This window comes from Gallus gallus, chromosome 2 (genome assembly GCF_016699485.2).
Source record: "Gallus gallus isolate bGalGal1 chromosome 2, bGalGal1.mat.broiler.GRCg7b, whole genome shotgun sequence".
Classification (NCBI taxonomy): domain Eukaryota; kingdom Metazoa; phylum Chordata; class Aves; order Galliformes; family Phasianidae; genus Gallus; species Gallus gallus.
In genome coordinates, this window is record NC_052533.1 from 66,752,497 (window position 1) to 66,769,153 (window position 16,657).

General features: G+C 40.6%; 1 protein-coding gene and 1 long non-coding RNA gene across 6 annotated transcripts in view; one reads left to right on the top strand and one right to left on the bottom strand.

Moving 5' to 3' along the window:
- Nucleotides 1-16,657, bottom strand: part of GMDS (GDP-mannose 4,6-dehydratase) — a 393,387-nt gene that overhangs the window by 20,277 nt on the left and 356,453 nt on the right. The window lies entirely within an intron of this gene.
- LOC121109592 lies at nt 10,918-15,730 on the top strand. Of its 2 annotated transcripts, XR_005856350.2 has the most exons (3): nt 10,918-11,073; nt 13,735-13,821; nt 14,773-15,730. It is a non-coding gene; the product is annotated as an uncharacterized LOC121109592 (long non-coding RNA). The 2 variants fall into 2 exon arrangements; XR_005856348.2 differs by having other exon boundaries at nt 13,735-15,730.

Here is a 16,657-nt window from a genome sequence, read left to right on the forward strand (position 1 = left end):
TCCTGTACTAGGGTTTAATCCTACACTTTCTCCTTGAAGGCACTCTTTCCACCCCTGCAGCAGTATCTCTCTGCCAAGTCAGTCCAATGTTCTCATTTTTTTAATTGGAGCTAACTGGATCCATCTGCACATGACTCAGGGGTTACTCTGAACCTCAGAGAAAAATCCGTTCTTATGCCAGGCCTCAGAGATTTCAGCCCTGGATTCTGTTAAAATTTGTATAATGGAAATTTAAATTTTAATGCAGATGTTGCACAGCAATGAAGAGCTGAATGAGATGCTTGATGACACATCTCTGCAAAGGACTTTGAAATCAAAGGTAATGAAATGTATGGTTGCTGACCTCTCTGCTTCACAGCTGACTTGCTGTTACTCATGATGCTGGAAGTATGCATTTTTACAACGTACTACACTTTGGTCCTGAAAGCATGTGTTGGCTATTGCAAAGACTGTTGCTGTCCTTACATATTATGATTGATAGTGTTTACAAACATTTGAAATACTTAGGCTGAGGAAGTGTTTAAAATGGGTACCAACGTGAGGAGGCTTCTCTACTTCTCACTGCTGACAGCCGAAAAGAAGGCAATGTCTAATAAGTAGGACTTGTGAGTGGGTGAAAGTGTGGGGAGAAAAATGCTCAAACAAATTGGAGCATATGATTACCTTTTTATTGGTGACTGAAGAATCACAGTACCATTTTGATATAGCTTGGCCACTGGCATGTTTTTAACTTCATAATATCATACTACTTCAACTGCATGCAAGTAACTCCTGCTGATTTAACAGTGTTAGAAAAGAATAATATAGCATTTGTCTCCATGGAATAAGTGTTTTTGAAATCCCAGCAATTAGTTGAATGAAGCAACAGAAGCAAAAAAAAAAAAAAAAAAAAAAAAAAAAAAAAAAAAGAAAGTCCTAAATAACCAATGGGAACCAAATCCAAGCAGTTTTCTCTATGCCAAGAACTGTAGGAACCTGATCTTAATTTTTGGCAGTTCTGCCTTTAACAGAGCTCCCAGTGGTTTATATTAGTCTAAAAATTAGCATCTGCTTCCCTAGTCCTTAAAATGTAGTTTGAACCAGCAGGGAATCCAAACAAATCATACAATACCATCTACAGCAGAATCAGCTATAAGAACTGTGAGGAGCTTTTGGTACGTGCTGCTAAATGCCTCGGACTGGAGAAATCACAGGTGAAGAATTTTCAAGTCACTGTCAAGTTCTAAAATATTCCACTCAGCAATAGAAATCTGCCTTGCACATTCTCCAAAAGGCTGAGGTGTGATGACAAAGCATGACAGGCCTCTCCAAATATTTAAGCAATAGAGAACAATGGCATGAGACAATGCTGCAAGATAGTGTTGCATGAAGGGAGTGTTGCTGGCCTTGAAGTAAAAGGCCTCTCAAAGCATGGTAACACCCTTGGGTGTCTCTGCTATTGTGTCATTCAAATGTGAACTGGACAAAAAGACACAAAATCTTTAAGGAGACTTATTTTCAGATAAGAATTATTAATAAATGGAAGCTGGTGAAGAAAAGGTTCTGACGTCTACAGCTTCAATTCCTAGCTGAGTTCCATGCATTTTCCAAAAGGTGGCATCCCCCAAAAGAAAAGCAGCAATGTGTCAAGTCATTGCTTACCTTACAGTCACTTCATCTTTCTAGTGAGCACGCCCAGCTTTGAGGTCATATGCTGACAACTCCCTGAAGCTAAGTTGATTTTGGTCACTTTTCCACATGTCCCTTGCATGGTCTGTGGGTATCTGTGGCTCTGATCCACCATGAGGTTTACACTGGAACTAGTATAAACCCTAAGGTGAATCTAGCCAAGTATTTTAAATGTCTTAATTCCACTGAGCAAATATTTTCAGATATCTTCCTACCTCCAAAGTTTTCCATGTTCGATTCCAAACGAACCTTTTCTGGAACAGTGTTTACATTTGGCTACCTGCCGAATCAGACCAATGGGTTTCTATGCAGCTATGTTGGGAAGGAATTTGGCCTATTCTCTTTAAAATATATTGTGCTTGGAAAGATGTGACATGTGATGCCAACTGGCTGTATTTTATCTTGAGTTGTTTTAGATAAATTAAGCCTGTTTTCTACTAGGATGAAGGATATCCATGAGACCACCGCTTCCAAGTGGAGTGGAAAAGAAATGCTTCCCTTTTGATTGCAGCCATCTTATTGTGTTGAAATCCAAACGCTACAAAGCAGACTGTAATCAGAACAGCAGATACACAACTTTAAATTATAGGTCACATTTGAAATAGATGTGCAGTGGATCACTTTGATTAACAGTCGTATTTCATCTGCTAGCAACTGAGGATTGCATTCTCCATTCTGGTGCAGAGAGATCCTGACCGCACCTTACATTTGCTGAAATAATTACAAAGAACACCTACCATGTTAATGGAATTATTGCACATGGACTGTAAGGTAAACTGTGGCTTCATCATGGCTGTCCACTGCTAAACTCTTGGAAAGGCACACAGCATGGAGCCCCCGTCGCTGTGAATAGTGCTGTTATCTGATACAGCAAGACGTGACACAATCAGTCACGGACAGGGAATAAACGTTTCATCAAACACTATGAGTACACCTAATGAAAGTAAATGCTAAGATGCCTGTTTAAATTAGGCTTTTAAGAACGTGAGGACCCTGTTTCACTTTGCTGACATGACTTGTTTGTAAAAGATGCAGGTTTACATCCAAAGTCAAACGCATACAAAACCAGGAAGTTTTGCTCTGTCACCCTCACACAACCAGATGAGTCTGACACTGTGTGCTGCAGGCCTGGAAATGAACTAAGCTAATCAATACCTAAAGGGCAGGAATCAAGTGGATGGGCCAGGCTCTTTTCAGTGATGCCTGGTGACAGAACAAGGGCTAATGGGCACAGTCTGGAACACAAGAAGTTCTATATGAACGTGAGGAAAAACTTTTTCACTTTGAAGTTTATAAAGCAATGGAACAGGCTGCCCAGAGAGGTTGTGGAGTCTCGTTCTTTGGAGATACTCAAAACCTGCCTCACAAATAGCTTTTCAGTGCAAACTACTGTAGGGAATCTGCTTTAGCAGGAGTGTTGGACTGGATGATCTCCAGAGGTCCCTTTCAACTCCTACAATTCTTGTTCTGTGGACTGCAACAGGTCTAGATGCTGGCCTGAATTTAATACAAAAATATAAAGATTGTAGGACTTTTAGATATTTCATGCTGTAATCTGATCTTACATATTACACACGAGCTCTAGCAGTTGGAGCACTGCACCAGATTCCTTTTCTAAAACTGACTCAAAATTTTATATAAAGATACTTTGTGGTACTGACTGACTTTTTAAAATCCTTAAAGTGGTTTAAATTGATGTATTTTCTTGCCAGGTTAAAAGGAAAAATCACAGACTGATAGGTCTTCCATTCAGTACACTACACGCTCATTAACATGAGTGAAAGAAGAAATACACCCTCTATCAGAGTCACATGAGGATACAGCCATACACAGAGATATAATCAAAGTAGTAAAGTGATACAAGCGTGTTTTAGCATATTTCTGTTTCACATTTCAGGTTGACTGAACATCAACGGTACATACAATGAAAATAAATTGCCTGGCTTCTGTCTTCATTAGCTAATGAAACATGTTATGTTGATACAAAGCCATTGGAGCACGCAAAATGCATATATATCTTAGAATGAAAAAAATCTATAGTATCACAACAGCAGAAGATTGCAGGCAATACTTACATGGTAAGTGGCACTAAGAAAATATATGTTGTTGACCTGAAGTTGTAATAGCTCAGTACTGTTCTATATAAGGGGTCATGGGAAGAGTTGAAATATTACCTCTTATTTGCAATTGTGCATATAGCTGATAGAAACTTATTTCTCATCATTATTTTTACGATTTTTCAATTGTCATTTGTAAATAAATAACAAATAAAAGCTTGCAAAACATAGCTGTCTGTGGACTTTTTCTATTAACATTTAGAAGATATATATAGAGAAGCATTTCTATTTACAGAGAAAGTGCTTGAAGAAAATAGATGAGAATTGTTTAACCATCTTTGGCATGAGAAAAAACGATCGCCATGAATTCTAACATTTATTTGCAAACATGTGGGCAGTCTTGTATGACTATTCTGTGTATGACGTTAGCATGCTTCTAAATTGTAAAAGATATGAATGACTTAGCATACAAAACAACCCCAAGATGTCATTAGGAAGTTATGACAGTCATTCCCCTTTAATTTTCCACATAAAACACCGACAGCCAAAATGGTTCTGAAGCAGACAGCTATGAAAACAGAGTGGCAGTGGGAAAGCCCTCCTTTTGAACTCCTGTGAGATAAAACATAATTATAGTGGCTGCACTGTTGTTTTGTTTTACCTGCTTGCTTAGCATACAAATAGTGCAGCTGGAACGAGGCTCACTGTCACATTCATAGGCAGACAGGTACATCAGCTGCAGAAAGCGCACAGCTCCTGGCCTGTCTGCTTGGATTAAGATGGCTCAGTGCATGTTGAGACCTGCGCAGTCTTTAGGACACACCTTTGTGGTAATGCCAAGGGTGGCAATATGCATCATTTCATGTAAATTTAATACAGCCCTTGGGTTTCTGGCAAGCTCTCAGAGCAGCCCACAGCTCTCTTACGAAGATAATACTGCCGTGATATTCTTCAGAAATAAATCAAAATTCAGCAGCCACTTCAGTGTCATCTGCAGCGCGTGGGATCCCCTAACCTGGAATTCCTAAGTATGATTAAGATTTATATATTTATTGCAGCCACATGTACATACGCATGAAAGAGCTGGAGCTGTGTCAATGTTTTCCGCTGAGTGAAAACTGAAAAAATGAAAAGATAAATGGAAACACTTGGAACTGAATTTTTACTATATTGTGCAACAAGTTAGTGGGACCACCTCCACCACTGACAAAAAAGTCCAGTCCTGCAGATCTGTCTTGCTGACTGTAGTATTCTAGCAGTTCTCGTGTGATACAGTAGGCTGAAAGTTTCTGTTTGCTTTTTCTTCAAGTAAAGCCATGAAATCCTCTAATATCGCAGTAGGTTGCCATAGAAATTAGCATTCTATAAAATGAGGGTGGCAAATAACTCCATTTCCAAATGCTATGTTCAGCACCCAGGTATATTAGCAGATTTGGCAGCATTTGCCAGCTCCTTTGCACATGAATAACTCTATTCACATGGTTTAAACAAACAAGACTTGGATACATTAATTTGCCAATAGCAAATTACATTCTATTTTAAAATATGAACAAACCTGTACCAAATCCACATGCTTTTTGACGTTTCTCATTTAATTTACATGCATGGAAACACTCCAGCAGACTACAGAGAATGCAGGCTGCAGTACACTCAAGTAGGTGAAAATGAGAGGAGCGTCTGTGAGCTGGGTTACCTTTCCAAGAGCCTGGACACCGTAGAAGGGCATGTAGCAGGGACCTGCCCCAAAGAGAAAAGGCATCCATCAACCTCTGCTGCACCTCCTCCCACTATGTGTTACAGCAGCCTCAGTCACTATGCCCAGCTCATACTGAGGGGAGCACAAAGTTGTATTAATCTACACTTGTAGGTTTTGTTTTGTATGGGATACTTTTCTAATTGATCCCGAGGCAGGCAGATTCTACATTGAATAAAATGAAACTTAGACGAGTTATTTCCCATATTGTTTCCTTGTATATTGTGTATTCAAACTGGTCAACCAAGCTCCATTTTGTTCATTTTGTTCTCAATTACTGCATTCCTGAAATTGTCATATAAAAGTCTGCATAAGTATGGCACTTCATCTCTCGATAATGGCTAGTGAAGGTTTTACTTCAACGCCACAGATAATTTAAAAATGCCCTAATTCCTCTAGCTAACATCTTCATTTATCTTCCCGTTCATGATCTCTCACTATCTTCTCTTGGCTTTTTTGTTTCATTCATTGCACAGCTCTTTTTCACTTGCCACATACCTCTCTAAACTACCTTTCTACTCTCTGTGCATCATATGCATTTCTTTTGCTATCTATTCCATTAATCCTACTGGGACTTGCAGACTTGTGACCATTCTTCCCTTTCCCATTTCTCTGAAGGGTTTCTTCCTTCCCTCTTGTCCACTGGGATTTCTCCTCCCACCGTGGCTTTTTTTTCCCATCACCTTAGATATGAAGACCATGTGCTAGCTACTTCCTCTCCCATGTGCAAAGCCTTCAAGGTGGGGCCCAAAACTAGCAGAGGCAGAGGGAGTATGAAGGCTTCCTTCTAGCCTTGTTCCGTCACCAAGGAAGAGATATGTGGAGTATAGAAATATGAAAAGAGTTAACAGGGTCTTCCTACTTGGACCTGACAGATTGGATTAGACCATCCTTCCCAATGGATAGTTGAATGGGACTGTCCACCAAGGGACCAGTTACAAGACCATCTGTCACAAGCTAAGGAGAAAGGTAATTGAGCACGCACTGACTCCCTCTAGTGATGAGTACTTCCATACCTTTCAGGACTGGCAAGATTTGGGGAGGGATGGAGGTTTTGCTTGATTAAGTTAACTAACTTGAGGGTGGGGCCAAAGCATACTTATCTTCAAAGAAAAATAAAAAATATGTCTGTTTAAAAGGTTGTCACTTAACACCAGGAAAATTACATTCTGCCTATTTAGAGACGTCTTCTTGAACTGCAATAAAAAACAAATAGCAGAAAAGCGATGTCATTTCTGACATTGTCAGTGTGGAAGCCCCCTATAGGAAGTATTGTAAACCATTTCCCAATCTGCTTTTATACAGGTCTAGGAATTAAAAAGAAATCTTAAGTGTTTAATGCTTAAACCAAATGTTTAATTTTGAACATCCCCATAGAGTCACACAGCAGTGTGGAGGTTGCAGTTAAAAGCCCAGATTCCTTCATCTTCCTGACACTGAAACTATAGCGTAACAAAAACATTTTGAAACTAATGTAGAAATAGTTCTAACTGGAGCATTAACGTAATTTACTCCAGTCATGTTCATCAGGATCATTTATGTCTTACACATGTGATGTGTAAATATTCACCCTCCCTATACATATACAGTTGGATTTTATGTATTATATATAAAAACACTCCTTTACAAAGTATGATTCATTGGCTTAACAGTTGGTATTTTAGCCTTTCTAATATGTTCAAAAGCAGTTTATACATTTAGGAGTATGATGTATATAATCATTACTGCTTTAAGTAGGTATCATCCCATCTGTACGAGATGACACATTACACGTGCTAAGCTAAGCACTGAAAACTACGGGGACAGTACAAAGCTGTGGAAAAACTGTGAGCCAAGCTTTGGCTGCCTGTTTTCTGTGCCCCTAGAAACTGTTTTACTACATGATTTATAATGATGCACAATAAAATATACTTAATCAAGACAAAAGAGCTTGAGACGCTACCCATTATCAAGTAATCAGTTCAAATTTTCATTTGATATGAATGAAAGGCACAAGAAACATGTGGCACTGTTGGAACAGGTCCAGAGGAGTACCACGATGATCAGAGGGCTGGAGCACCTCTCCTGTGAAGACAGACTGAGAGAGCTGGGCTGGAGAAGAGAAGGCTCCGGAGAGACCTCATTGCAGCCCAGAGAGGCTGTGGGTGCCCCATCGGTGGAGGTGTTCAAAACCAGGTTGGATGGGGCCCTGGGCAGCATGAGCTGGTGGTGACAGCCCTGCCCACAGCAGGGAACTGGAATTGGGTGGGTTTTAAGGTCTTTTCCAGCCCAAGCCATTCTGTGATTCTAAGAAAGGCAGCACCTCCTGAACACACATTGAATATCACCAGAACCAATGTAAATGCATTGTATAGAGCATATTTACACAAACATGGAAACAATTTACATGCATGAGCTACTTTACAGAGAAGATGGAAGAGTGTATACCCTTAACCACAGTAAAGCTTGTGCCACATATAATTACAAGGGCTTATAGGTTGACGTGAGAAATACAAAGTACCCTGGGTATATTCAACATCTGGGTTCCAATGTGGCTTTTATGGATCTTCTTACTGATGCCACTCACAAAGAACCTAACCACATGTGCTCTCAGAGACAAGGGAGAGTATACTCCTTCTTTAGGTGACACATAACCATGAAGCTACCTTTTTTTTTTTTTTTTTTTTTTTGCATTCTAGCAAATAAACTTTTCATGGGACCTTTTGCTGAAAACACTTAGGACAGAAAATCACTACTCTAGTAGGCTTTGAGGTCTATTCTGCTTCAACGTAAGCAGCGTACTTGGAAGAAGAGATGGTGCTGACCTTCTGTACCAACTGGTCCATCCAATCGCAGAGAATGCCATGGCTTGGCTCAGGTCAATTCCATTTATCCTGATGGTGTTTGTAGGGTGAAGGGAGCATGCTTGGCCATTGGAAATAATACAGCTCATTTAGAACCATTAGAAGACTGAATTCATAATGCAGGAATTAAACATTCTGGGATTTTACTCAGTCTCATAACACGCGGTGATTGTCAGATGAAAAAAACCAAACCAAAACAAAAAAACACACAATGTGTGTCAATGACATGCAAGTCACAGCATTGCCAAACCTGAGGCTCCCAGTCTGAAACAGGACATTACAGCTGACTGTTGACACCAACCCATTTCAGGGTTGTTTTTTTTTTTTCCCCTGTATGAATTACTGGAAATGATTTTGGCACAAATTTCCCAAATTCTTCAGCCTGGTGCAGACAGGAAAATTTTAACAACTGTGGATCAAAATCTAGAAACTAAATTGGAAAAGAAATCAAACAGATATGATAGGAAATTCTGTAGAGCACAAACAATAGAAAGGCAATACCTTACTGCTGACAGCCTGATTTGGCTGGCAAAACCAGACATATTGTGTATGCACAAGCCCTTCTTCAGGTCTGAATCGAGATCAGCAGACCAGACTTGTCTATGATTAAACTCTCCCAGGATGTTAAAAGTACCTACTGTCTCCTAACAAGGAGATATTTTGGGGTCTACTTGGCAGTAATTTTGAATATTGAAGTTGCCACACACCAAGCTGGATGGTACAAGATTGGAAATGTATGACTCAACACTATGCTTTTTCACATTGGAAGAGCAGCCCAATTCATTATTTTATCACATTTTCTCAACAATATCCCAGGTCAGTGTCACTCACTGAAAGCCATACCTGACCAGCAGTCAGCCTCACACATACACAATAGGAAACCATGCAACTTTGTCCTGAACCTGTCACCCTCTCAAAGCTCTTATAGAGTGCACTTCTTCTCTGGAGGAAGACTTCTCTATCCAGGTTCTGTTGGAGAGAGGTTCTTCATCAAGTGAACTGATAATGGGTGATCAAAGTCTGGCAGTTGTACCTTATCTATCTGGGATCATAATTCAGGAACGAAGCTGCCCTTCACTTTGCTCCTCCCCACCATTAAATTACATTCAATCACTGCACGGAGAATGTAGCCCATGCACTAGCAGCCAGATGTTATCATTACAGGCCTTTTCTTATAAACTGATGCTGAAACCCGAGTGGTTGATGAGACTGGCTAAGCAGTTGTACCTTTGACCTGATTGCATTAAACTTGCCCTATCAATTTAAGCTTAGTATAAACACCATTTCCCAGAGTCCCTCATGACTTCAGTAGTGAGAAGAAGCTGACTAAGCCTAAACATTTTTTAACAGCAATCTTGTCTTACAACACCAAGGGGATTTGCCATGTATCTGGGGCTTTATAAAACCATATGAACATGCTGAAAGAATTAAAGTCCTTTAAAAACACAAAATTGATGGTGACAGTCCTTTTAGAAAACCAGTTTGTAGAATGTCAGCACAAGAGGGTTTGGAAACAGGATGAAAATAGTTTTTAAAAATGCAACTGATTTGTGTTTATTTCACACAATTGCTTCCAAATACTGAGATTTAGAGTTAAAAGATGAAATAAAGAAAAAATCTCCCAAACTTAATTCACCACCAACTATAAAGAACCCCAAAGCTCCATGACTCAAAGCCCTCTCAGATGTATCACTCTTATGAGATTTCCCATAAAGCACAGAGCATCTTTACCCAGCGAATTCAGACTTTTTTTTTTTAATAAAGCTCGGTCTCTTTCACATAATGCATAATTCAGTTAATCCTATCAAAAGATTCTGTGTAGCAGCACATGAGCTATAGCATATGGTATAGCATATGGCCAACAAACTGGCTAGCCCGAAGAAAGGGGGATATGCTTTTAACTATAAGCATAAGAACGAAAGTAGCATCCTGCTTTAGATAGTTGTATTGTCTCCTACAAGAGACCAGTTAGGTACTGCAGATATTGGTAAAACAACTGGAGATAGAGCAGTAAAATTTGCATCTTCACCTTGCCGGGTTGCAAGTCCTCTAGCCCAGAAGTAGAAAAACACACCAGAAGTTAAGCAAAGGAGTACTCCTGCTAATTCTAGCAGAAGTGCAGAAGCAGTCAATGCTCTGTGAGACTGAACCTCTGCTCCAGAATTAGCAAACAAGAAAAAGTAAAGAAAGGCCCTCATTTTAGAATAGAAGCTTTGTGCTGCCTGACCAGCCACCGAAGCTGTTGCTGGAAGTGCAAATTGGAAGTTTTCCAGAGCGACCTGGGCAGGCTTGAGAGGTGGGCCCATGCCAATCTCACGAAATTCAACAAGGCCAAGTGCAAGGTCCCGCATCTGGATCGGGGCAATCCCAAGCACAGATACAGGTTGGGTGGAGAATGACCTGAGAGCAGCCCTGAGGAGAAGGATTTGGGAGCGTCGGTTGATGAAAGATTCAACTTAAGCCAGCAATGTGTGCTTACAGCCCAGAAAAGCCAACCATATCATGGGTTGCATCAAGAGAGAAGTGTGACAGCAGGTCAAGGGGGGTGATTCTGACCCCCTTCTTTGCCCTTGTGAGACCCCACCTGGAATACTGTATCCAGTTCTGGAGCTCCCAACACAAGAAGGACACTGAGCTGTTGGAGTGGGTCTGGAGAAAGGCCGTGATGATGATCAGAGCGCTGAAGCATCTCCCCTACAGGGACAGGCTGAGAGCTGGGGGTCTTCAGCCTGGAAAAGAGAAGGCTCCGGGGGTACCTTATAGTGGCCTTCCAGTATCTGAAGGGGCCTACAGCAAAGCTGGGGAGGGACTATTTTAAGGACACGTAGTGACAGGACAAGGAGAAATGGTTTTAAACTGGAAGAGCGTAGATTTAGACTAGATATGAGGAAGAAATTCTTTACTGTGAGGGCGGTGAGACACTGGAACAGGTTGCCCAGCGAGGTTTCAGCTGCCCCTCCCTGGAGGCATTCAAGGCCAGGCTGGATGGGGCTTTGAGAAACCTGGTCTAGAGGGAGGTGTCCCTGCCTATAGCAGAGGGGCTGGAACAAGATCATCTTAAAGGTCTCTTCCAACCCAAACATTTCTATGATTCTATGATTTTATGAAAATGTAATGATTTCAGGCTTATGGATATTCATGCAGAATATGACTGAGAGCACTGAAACTTAAAACAAATGAGAAATTCAAAAAAATTACTGACTTATTTTACTCTTTTGAAATCAAACAAAGCAAGAATATGCATGTAAAAACAAAAACAAAACAAAACAAGCACAAAATGAAACAAAAAAACCCCACAAAATAAAAGCCAAAAAAGCAGCACAACCAGCAATGACAGCTACTTAAATAATTGTAAGACCTAATTTACCTGACTTACTACCTCGTTTACTCTTAGCAGCAACAGTATCTGACTTTTGTTAAATTAAACAAATGCCAGCATTCCAGTGTGGGAAGAAAATGTGAGTAAGAACAAAAGAAATGCAGTGTATAATTTTACACAATACAGAAGAAGTAAGTAATCTAGAGCTTGCTACTGAGTTCTACTGTGATTCAAATTAAAGTAGCATTCTTTTCTGCAAGTAAATAAAGTACAAGTTTAAACGATGAAAACTAACATCGATGTTAAAAGAAGACTTGCACAAATAGCCTGCCTTGCAGAAAGCATCTCTGTTTGCTTCATTCCTTTTGGGATCGCATGAGACAGAACAGACCCAGTGACCCTGACTATAAATATCCATCCAGAGAGAACGGGGAAAAGAAAGAAAAAAATATCAGCTCTTTCATCCAAACTTTCTAAAGCTGATTTACCTAACCATGCCGCATCACTATAAAAGATACTTCTGTCTCATAACGTGGAGCATAACGTGGTAGTATTCAAGCTAGCTTTCCCACCACATTTGCTATGAAGCGTGAACTAGCTGTGACATGGTAAGGCACAACATAGGCTAATTTACCCTTCCAAGAGCTATGGTAACAGCTGAGCTGGAGATGATGAGGTACAGCAGAGCAATAATGATGTGTATGAAGGGGGAAGACAGCAGATCAAAAAGGGAAAGTCATGAGGGCTGCTATGGGGTTACTGATGGGGACTGTCATAAGAATTATCATAGGCGCTTTCTATAATGTCAAAAATACTGCAAACGAGTTGGTGAAATTTGGTAATAACTTAAATTTGAAGAATAGCACAGAGGTGTCTCAGGTCAACAGAAAGAAAAAAATGGCTCAGTATGAAGACATTATAGCAGGGGACTGAGAATAAGGGGGGAAAAAGCATGAGAAAGCACATTGAAAGCACACTGAAAGAATTTGCACACTGAAAGTCACTTCATGGTTGCTTCTCACTGGTGACAGGTGAAATGCCTTTAAGTAGTGCCAGGGTAAGTTTAGGTTGGATATCAGGAAAAAACTTCTTTACTGAAGGGTTGTTAAGCACTGAAATAGGCCACCCAGAGAAGTGGTTGAGTCACCGTTCCTGGATGTGTTTAAAAACCATTTGGATGTGGTGCTCAGAAACATGATTTAACGGAGGGTTGTTAGAGTTAGAGTAGTATGGTTAGGTTGCAGTTGGACTTGATGATCTTTAAGGCCTTTTCCAACTTGAGAATTCTTCGATTCCATGATTCTATGATTGTATGAGATAATTTACATTGAGACTAGAAACAAAAGGTTTGCTATGTTTTGAAATAACTGGTGTAAATAGAAACCTGGAGGTACCAGTTCATCACGGGTGACTGTGAATCATAGAAGTGTGATGCAACGATAAAGAGAAACATGCATAGTATGCATAGCAAGATGTGTTTCCAGCCAAAGCAGAGAAGTATTGCTGTTAGTAGTGTGAGACCGCTGATACGTCTGCTACTTCAAATACTGTGTATACTCTTGGTAGTGCTGTTAAAACAACAACAACAAAACCCCTGGAATTTGAGCAGATACAGAGAAAACTTACAAAGATGGTCAAGGGGGTGTGTTCTCATAAGAACACAGGGAAGAATTTTGTTTGTTTAATCAACCATACTGAAACATGAGAAGCAATATGACTGCATGCTATACAGTCACTTGGGAGAAGTTATAGCATCACCAAAGGAAAGAACTATTTAAGTGAAGGCCAATGGAATAAGAGCAGATAAACATAAGCTTGCCAAAAATGCCAGTATGCTGGGATGCTAGAAGAAATTTCCTACCTATAAGATCAGGCAGGTTCTGGATGGCTACACAGTTGGATTAGCTTGGGTTAAACATCTTCATGACTTTCAGTGTGCAATTAATGAAAAGGGTTTTGTGGTGTGACACTTGCATCATTATCCCTTCCAGCTTTGACTTGCTGTTAACAATATGAGCATTGGCATCTGGAAATGCTCTTTTTCCTCTTAATGATTCAATATCTTCAATTTATATCATACTTTTCATCCCAAAGGATCCCAGAGCACGTAAAAAATTGCAATTGATGTGCGCTCCGTGAAGAGAGGGCTTCATTCACTGCAGAAATGGAGCTGTAGCACAGGTGAGAGGCAGCAGCTGTTTAAAGTGTGGTTATACTCAAACTATGAAGAAGTGTTTACATTTTCTAATGGAGAAGACCAAAGTGATCTTTGGGGGAAGAAAGTATTTTTGCTGAAAAAATGTAAGCATTCTGTATTTCCTATCTTCTTCTCTGGGCAAGCGTTTGATGTTGATGTCATGGAAGGATCGAGGTGCAGCAGTCTTAGCAGAATGATGGCAAAAATGTTTCCCCCATTCATGGTTCTACCACTTATGAAAATAATTTTTTATGTGTGCAACGTTGCAAACCCATTGCTACTCTCTGATTTTAGGAACTTCCCTGACTTCTTCAGAGAATGTTATCTCAGAAGATTCATTAGGGCATGATCAAATGTATCCCTATACATTTAAGAGGATATTGAAATGCGTTTGCTTTGTGGGACAATGGTGGGCTACCTTCCCTCCCACACAGTAGTTTTACTCATGAAAAAAACAAAATTGGAAAAGACCCTTGCAGCCACATACAGAGGCTTGGCTAGCTGTCAAACCTAAGCCTTCAAAAATTGCGAGTCTCTTTATGAGCAGATCAAGGCTGTGCTCCATCTCCCTTGACTTTGGGATTGTTTTGAATTGTCTGTACTGATAAAAACTGAGAATTCTTTTTTTTTTTTTTTTTCCTCTCAATGATACCATGACACATAATCAGATTCTGGGTAAAATATAGGCACCACTCAAAGAACTGGCATAGGTGCCTATATTTCACCAATAGGAACTGAAAAGAAGTGTGTGAGTTTATAAGAACAGTAGCGTAAGAGTTAAAACTTAGTCCCATTAGATTCAGTTTGGCTTTGGAAAACAGTCAGGATAGCGCACTGGTCATCCCACTATCAGACGAAAGTAAAAAAAGATTACTATTAAAGTCAAGTCAGTTATCCATGAGAAAAAAACCCAGTGCAATTGTGATTCTTTACAGCTATAAAACAGTAGTAGCACCTGGAAAGTGAAGAGAGTGGACTGCTGTCACTGGTAACACCTGAAACATCAGGCAAATTACCAGCTATTGTAGACTCCAGGTCGACTGTATGGGAAGCTGCAAAATGAGCAGCAAAAACACCAAAAAAGAAAAACTGTTCTCGAGGAGTTTACAGTAAAAGTTCAGCATACTTGAACATTTCAGAACAAGCTGAAATTGTGATAAGAAGGATCCAATGCCAGGCAAAACTTGGAAATAACTTTCTAAAAAATAAACCAAATAAGGAAGTTTCCCTTTTAATAGAAGGAATGAAAGTTTGTCTACAGAGCAGCAGAAACAGTCATAGTAATAATAAGTAATAATAAAATAGTTGTTTTATCTGCATCTCTTCCGCTGCTTTCTTCCTTTTTTTTTCTTTTTTCCCCCCTCCTTTATTCTGCATTCCACAGCTCCCAATGAAGAAGTCATCTGCAGGCCACACCACTGCCTCAGGTGTTACTTAAACAGTTTTTAAACATGTATCTCCATATGGCCACGCACACCCAACCCGTGTAGGCTGCATTTCCACCAGTTGTCATCTGAACCCAGCGCTGCTCCTCCGCCCCCCTTTCCCTCTCCCCTTCCACTTCCTCCTCTCTCCCTCCCAAGGCAGACTGTGGCAGGGCTCTGGGAAACTGTAGGCAAACACACTCATTTCCATGAGGCTCTCCTCCTAATGAATGCACGCTTCTGAGATGACCGCGGGCCATAGGCTCACCCTAAGTATCTGACATGGGCTTTCTTGTCAGCAATAGCAGTTGATTTGATGCTCGTAAGGACAGTACAAACTAGTGTGTCACTCAGCAGATTACTGAGGAACTCTGGCAGGAAAGCGCTTGTTTCAGGCTGCTGGTGTGCTCTTATTTTTGGAATGCACAGAGATGACACAGATGACATATTCAGGAGTAAATAAGAAAAAGAAAAAAAGGCAGCTTGCTGGAGGATGCATGTCCACCCATGCCTCCATCACCCGTTCCTCCCAGGGCACTGGGAGAAAAGTTCCCTCCCATGACCTCATTCGTTGGTGTCCCACATCAGAAACATCCCTCCTGCCCCCTGGCCCCTTTTCGTACAGGCCTAGATGGAGCAGAACAATGGGGCCCACGCGTGGCTCTGTCCCAGGGCTCCCAGATTCCCCCCGGGGCGGTATTTCTCCACAAGGCCTCTGCTGCTGCCAGATGAAAACTGAGGCATGTTTAGAAAGCTGCAGCTCTCCCGCATTTTACAGCCGGGACTCGAAATAAAGCAAGGTTTTGGCAGCTTTGCCAGGTGCGTGTGCTCCGCCATCCTGGTGAAAGTTCACCCAAGCCTGGCCAACTTAAGTGCCTTCATTAAAAAGAAATGCATTGGTCTGCACATGCCCAGCAGAGACTTGTAGGCCCTGATAGCTTCAATTTCTGGACAGTGCAACCTCTTATAGGCACTGGGTATTGGCTAGACAATCAACCAGGCCAAATTAACTTGCTGCTATGTCTGCATTGCCTAGCTTATAAATAAATAATGGTCTTTTAACTTGAGGGTGGTTTCTATTCTGTTTTTCTGTTCTTAGTGCATAATACTGTGTGCATACACAGATTGTCAGGCAGTTCGTTTCCATTTTGTCAAATGAGAGATTCCTGCATGCTCTGAACACATTGAAAATAAGCATATTCAAGAATGATCCTGCAGACAGTTCAGTGTGTAGGCTTGCAGTATAACTGGATGGCAAAGGGAAGATAGGAAGTCAGTGATTTTGCCCAAAGGGGGAAGAGAAAAATAAAGGGAAAACAGACAAATAAGCTTTAGAAACATTAATTTTAAAACACAAAAAGTTGTTCTAAACCATCTATTACAGAAGTGTTCAAAT